General features: G+C 35.0%; 1 long non-coding RNA gene across 1 annotated transcript; it reads right to left on the bottom strand.

Annotated features, from left to right (window-relative positions):
• Positions 1-884: 884 nt before the first annotated feature.
• On the bottom strand, positions 885-2,112 carry LOC107102747. The gene is made up of 3 exons (XR_001482141.1): positions 1,771-2,112; positions 1,166-1,195; positions 885-963 (listed from the first exon to the last, which is right to left on the bottom strand). It is a non-coding gene; the product is annotated as an uncharacterized LOC107102747 (long non-coding RNA).
• Between the last annotated feature and the right edge of the window lie 4,341 nt (positions 2,113-6,453).

Consider the following 6,453-nt stretch of genomic DNA (forward strand, 5'->3'; position numbering starts at 1 on the left):
GAACCAATTCAATTTACTGCAAATTAAAGATGTTTTACTAAAACACGTGTAAAACAATAATTTTATGTCGCAATAATTTCATTGTCCCTGTAAAACAAAACACTTTAAAAGAAAATCATTTTCCTGTTTCTGTATTAAACTCCTTTGAAAATTCCTAAGCTTAATTTGTGTGTTTTATCAAACATGATAAAAACAAAAAAAAAATAAAACAAGGTTATAAATCCAAGGAAATTTGTGGTTTGGGGGATTTGAAACAATTCATCCAATTTCACGAATAATCTTGGTAGGGCTCCTAAAATCTCAGGTGTCTGGTTCACTCAGGTCCATCAGACGTTCAGAGGCAGAAGTAGTAGTGTTAGTGTTTTATACCTCTTCACTTGCAGGAGGAGTAGTCCTTCTTTGTCTGGGTTCTTTTGGTGCATTCAGTGGGATTGATTCTGGTACGGTAATTGGTCCACTGTTCCTTCTGGCTCTTGTGTTCTGATTTACAGACAAAAAAACCTTTGGAAAATATGGTGCTAGGTTACTTAGACGAAATTAATCTGTAGGTATTTTAGCACATTACCACTGTGAAAATTAGATGAAATAGGTATTTACTGTAGTTTTAGGGTGGTAAAATTATCCTAGAGATACTTCTAAATTACTTTTATATGATTACTTTAAAGTACAATACTTACCTTTTTTCTGATAATCCATAAAGCAATACCACAGAGAATAATACCAAATACAGCAATTAAAATATATATAACAATCATGTTCCAATCTGAAACACAGAAAAATGTACTGAGTTACAGCCAGTCAATAAGAACTTGACATTTTTTTATTTTTCTTAATCATCAAATTATATTAAACATACAATATACAGTGTAAAGATTATTTTAAGCCTCTTTAAAAGATTACAGCAGTTACCAATCGGGGGTGCTGTAGAGTCAGGTGTTGAATTCCCCTCACGGCCTTTTGGATCTAATTTGAAACAACATTGGAGAACAACAAACGATATTAAGACATATTATTGATGTTACATAACAAAGCAATCTCTGAAATGTTAACATTTTATATTTTCATATTCTGAGTTTATTAAAAAATGTGCGATAAAGGTTAGCAAAAAACTAGTATGATATGTAAAAACTTTACTACTATATCGGTCCTAACCAACTGATCTGACCTTGGGTTGTTGAGGATTCATCTTCTAAAACTGTAAAACAAAATGAAAGGGAACAACAATTAAACTTTCATACATATATACATTTTTTTTTTTACACAAAACAGAAAAAGTTACATTTATTTCTGATCTATCCTCTACACTTTGATCATGAGTCCACCACAACATTTTTAATAGTTGTTATTGCTGCAAGTGAATCTTTAAAGTAGAAAATATTCAGTGATTGGTGTTAGCCCGATTAGAGAATGAACGAAAACAGCTTAAAAATTGCAACAGAGAAAATAAACAAGACATAAAACAGTTTTCTCAGCTTTTTTTTCACAACATGAGAAATCTTTGACCTAAGATACCACATAGGAATTAGCATAACTATTGCTGAGTTAAACACATATATGATTTTTTTTTTCAAAAAAATTTTCAGTAGAATTTGCGTAGAAACTAATACTCCAAACATGTGGGTAAACCTTTATGAAAAGAATAGTGTTATATCACAGTGTTGAAACAGCCCCGTTTAGGTCATTCAGATTCAGGATATGATTTTTATGTGATAGATAAACATTTCATGTCTTATTTAGGAGAAGCATAAATCTTTTGTTCTAAATACTTACCAGTCAAAGTGAGGTTGATGCATTCAACCTCACTTCGTGGGTTTTTAATACAGCAACAGTGACTTCCTTCATCTGTTTTACTGACATTTGAGATGCTGAAAAACACGTCTTTTCCAGGAGGTGCAGCAAGACAGAATCCGTCCTTACAAATGTTCGTATTTTTCCCCCTCTCCCTTAGAAAAAGGAAATCTTCTTCACTGGGTGTAGACCACTCCACAATATCATCCTTATCTAGGCTACTTTGTCTGGTGCAATTGAGAGTCACATTTTCTCCAATCTTTCTTCTTACTGGCTCACTCTTCTTAAAGTTTTTTAAAATGATTCGGCAGTTTTTTTCATTGTTTTGACCTGAAAAGAGAAAGTAACATTAAAATAAAGGAAATATGAATAGGATATCATCCAAGATGGGTAGAGATATGATGAAGTTAATTAAAAATTTCCTTTTTTTATTATCATTTTATTTGACGTTATGAAAGATCGACACAGATTAGAGAATACATAAAGGCGAATGTCTTTGATTGCATGCAAAGTGCAAATATCAGGTGTTGAAGAAAACTGCATGAGACTAAGTTCATATGACCATGTTGCAATGATTATAATATTAAATAGAATAGATAGTGGTACATTGAGGGTTCTGTTTTGTGTAGCTTGTGGTAATCCCTCCAGCTTACACAAAAAAAAACATATTTTAACTGCAGATGAAGTTAACCTGTTTTTTGTCATGATCTTGGCACTGATAACTGGCTGATAACTGGCTGGATTACTCATTCCGCCCATTTTCTCATCACTGTTCATCTTATCCACCTGCCGCAGCCTCTATTTAACCAGCCCTCTAACCAGTCGTCAGTGCCAGATTATTCTTGAGCCAGTGGTCAGAGTATTACCTTAGTGCTTCTGATTAACTGATCCTGACCTGTTCCTCCTCTCACCCACTGAGCCTGCCTGTTCCCATTCTGATCTGTTTGCCTGACGGATTCATGCTGGATTCTACCTGTTTACTGAACTTGCAACTGATTCCTGTCACCATCCTGGATTAACCTTTGGAACCTCTTCAGACTTCTGATCTCCTGGTTCTGAATCCTGAGCATGTATGTCCTCGACACCAGTTTTGGCTCTGCCCTTAGTGTTATCTTGTTTTTGTTCTTCTGCCCAGATCTCCTGCTTGTTTTCTGACCTCCGGGACTACAGTGTCTGGAACTCTCTAGGCAGCACCTGCCACGTCTTGCTGACAGCAGACCGGTCGAAATCTACCTACATATCCTTTGGGCATGGACTGAACTTTAAGATTAGAGGTTCCTGCCTTAGACGCCCTAGCTGCTCACTGCAGATCCAACATTTTTTTAGATATCTGACTGTCTTTCTGCATTAAATACTGTGCCTTGACAGTTTCAGAGGCACCCTAATACAGTTACAGGATGTTGCCATTTTAATACAAATACCAGATGTCACAAAAGAAGTTACACTTCAAGACGCTATACTTCAATTACAAACTGCAGGTCCCCTCAAACTCATTGTTGGGTTCCTTTGTATACTGCTCTTCGTTTACTTTATTATCTATATTTTCACCAGTAAAGTTATAAAACACACACAACAAATAACTTCACATCAGAAGTTTTGGATATCTATGTTTAATATGTAATGAGACCAAGAGAAAATTAAGGAAACCTTAAAGGGATAGTTGGTTATCCTGTTCAGAAAAAACGTTTTGTTTTATTGAGTGAAATGGTCCTTCTATCCTGAGGGTAGACAATAACTTATGTAATCAGAATAAGGAACAACTTCAACTTCATCTTCATGATGACAACAGTAGTTGTCATCATGAAGATGAAGTTGCTGATCCTACCTAAACCTCTGTCCATCTTGCCAGTGCAAGCCTTTTCTCCTCTTTGTTATTATTTTTTAAATAGCTACAGGGAACACCTAAAGCTTGGGATATACTTTGTAATATCTTTTAATCATTGCTCACAGCCCCAACTCAAATTTCTAAATTGTAATTATTTTCAAACAATATTGCTTTTGCAACTTTATTTGATTTTCCTTTGGAATAACTACAGGCATGCACGCTGACTACAACTTGCCTAATAATTGTGCATATATATTGTACATAATTTGGTTAAACTTTTGGTACAATCTGGATGTGTTTTCCTATTTACACATTAAGTGAACCCCCAAGTCATCATTTTTCAGTATTATTTGTTAGTCATGGTAGCTTCTCAATTGAGCTTTTATGTTATTACTCTTATTAGAATTATTTCTTTAAGAATTTTAAATGACTTCAACAGCAAGATTTAGGGAATAATAAGTGAAAAAGGACAAAATGTTTTACTTATAAGACCAATCAAACCATTTTCAGTGCTGAAAGAATAACAAATGTGAACAACTATTGCTTCTTTAATATCAGGAGTAAAAATATATTTGTTTATAGAAATACGATAGGATTATGCTGACACCCTGACTTTGGATGAGCACTCTGTATATGTACCTGGTGTAACATTAGCCTTTTTTACTTAAACATCCCGGGGCCTAGCTTCTGAGAANGAGTTCTATCATGAAAAAAAGGTTCATTGTGTGACCTCAGTAACGCGTACTAGTTACAGTCAAATTAATTAATTAGTTACTAAAAAAGGTAACAGCGTTAGTAACGCCGTTACGTTCAAGTAACAAGATATAAACCAGTTTCCTCAGCTTTTTTTTCCATATTATAAGAAAATCTTTGACCTAAGATACCACATAGAAATTAGCTTCACCAGTGTGGAGTTAAACACATATACAATGTATTTTTTCTACATTTTTTCCAGTAGTATTTGTTTAGAAACTAATACTCCAAACATGTTATGTATAAACATAACGTGTATAAACAGAAAAAAATTGTGTTATATTATAGAGTTGTATCAGTCCCCTTTACGCCATTCAGATTCAGGATATGAATTTAATGGGATAGATGTTTAACATTTTATGTGTTATTTAGGAGAAGCATAAATTTAATTCTAAATACTTACCATTCAAAGTGAGGTTGATGCATTCAAGTTTTTGATTACTAATACAGCAACGGTAACTTCCTTCATCTGTTTTATTGACATTTGAGATGTTGAGAGACACGTTTCTTCCGCCAGATTCTCCAGGAGGTGCAGCAAGACAGAATTTATTCATACATAATTTCTTTTTTTTCTCTTCTTCTTTTAGTGTAAGGATGTCATCATTGCCTTTATGCCACTCCACAATATCATCTTTTTGTAAGGGAAATCGTCTGATGCAAGGGAGAGTCACATTTTTTCCAATCGTTGCATTGTGTACTTGCTCACTCTTCTCAAAGTTTTCTGAAATCAATAGGGAATTTTCTTCATTGTTTTGACTTGAAAGGAGAAAGTAACATTAAAATACAGAACATACAAATGAAATATTATCCAAGATGGGTAGAGAAATTATGAAGTTAAAGGCCTTGATTTTATGTTATTACATCATGTTCTACTCATCCATATGAGTTTTGTGTCATTTGGAGCTGTTCTGAAGATATTCTGTTTGGTTATATCCAAGTAACGTCTTCCTATGGGCAACAACTTGAAGGCACAAACAAACTGTTAGTAATTTATCATTTATGGTACGCCTGCATTTAGAACACGTAGGCGAATCACTGTCCTCCAGACATCCGCGGTTATATTTTTCTATATTTATATATTTTTTTTAAATAAAGCGGAGTGTGTATGACGTCCACCACATCTACCCTGGCCCAGGGTAGTAAGGGAGCCCTGAATCAGCCCCCTACATCTTTTGCCCCAAATATAATTTTTTTAAGATGAAATTAGAGCTTTCTCAAGTTTCATAAAATCTTTTCCTATTATTACTTTCTTTCAATTATCTACTGCAGTATTGGGAGTACCGCCACCAGCCATTCCTTCTAACTGGTTATGCCACTGATGCAGTATCTCTGAAGTTTATCAAGCTGCTATAAATAAGGCTGGCTGCACTACAGGTGGAGACTGGAAAATACAGAAACTGAATCTTCCCCTCCGTACACGGTCAGGCAGCAGTTCCATCACTTTAACAGGAGGGGTACAGCAGCTCTCGCTATAAGAAGCAACCTCAACCCGCAGGAACAGCTTAAGATTGGACAAAATTTTAGATAGACCTCGCCTGAAAAAGCTTGAGAAGGCAGTCATAGCATAAGCGCTCTGATGGAGCAAAAAAGGCAGCATTGTCTGTCAATGATTTGTTCCCATTCTTCAGGGGCGTGCACAGACATTTTGGGGGGCAGGTGCTCAGGAGGGGGAGGAGGGCACTTTTTAGCGCACGTGGAACACTTAATTATAAAAAAAATACACACACATGTTAAATAAAATTTGACTTTTATTAGTAACATTCTCTAAACGTGAGTTTTCAATGGAAAAAAGTCACACCACCAACAAAACAGACTAATCTTTCTTCTTCTTTCATCTGGCTCATCTCCCTGTTTTCCCTCACCCATCTGCTCTCCCTCATCCTGTTGTTCTCCCTCATGCTGGTCTTTTTCTGTCTCTGTGTCTTCCCTGAACTCTTCCTCATCTCCTGTCCTGGTAGATGTTGATGGTATAGAGCTTCCCTGCTGTGACTGGCTACAATATAATAATAATAATAACCATCATGACAATAATAATAATAATAATAATAATAATAATAATAATAATAACAATAATAATAATAATAATA

This window comes from Cyprinodon variegatus, unplaced genomic scaffold (genome assembly GCF_000732505.1).
Source record: "Cyprinodon variegatus isolate N-32 unplaced genomic scaffold, C_variegatus-1.0 Scaffold1309, whole genome shotgun sequence".
Classification (NCBI taxonomy): Eukaryota; Metazoa; Chordata; class Actinopteri; order Cyprinodontiformes; family Cyprinodontidae; genus Cyprinodon; species Cyprinodon variegatus.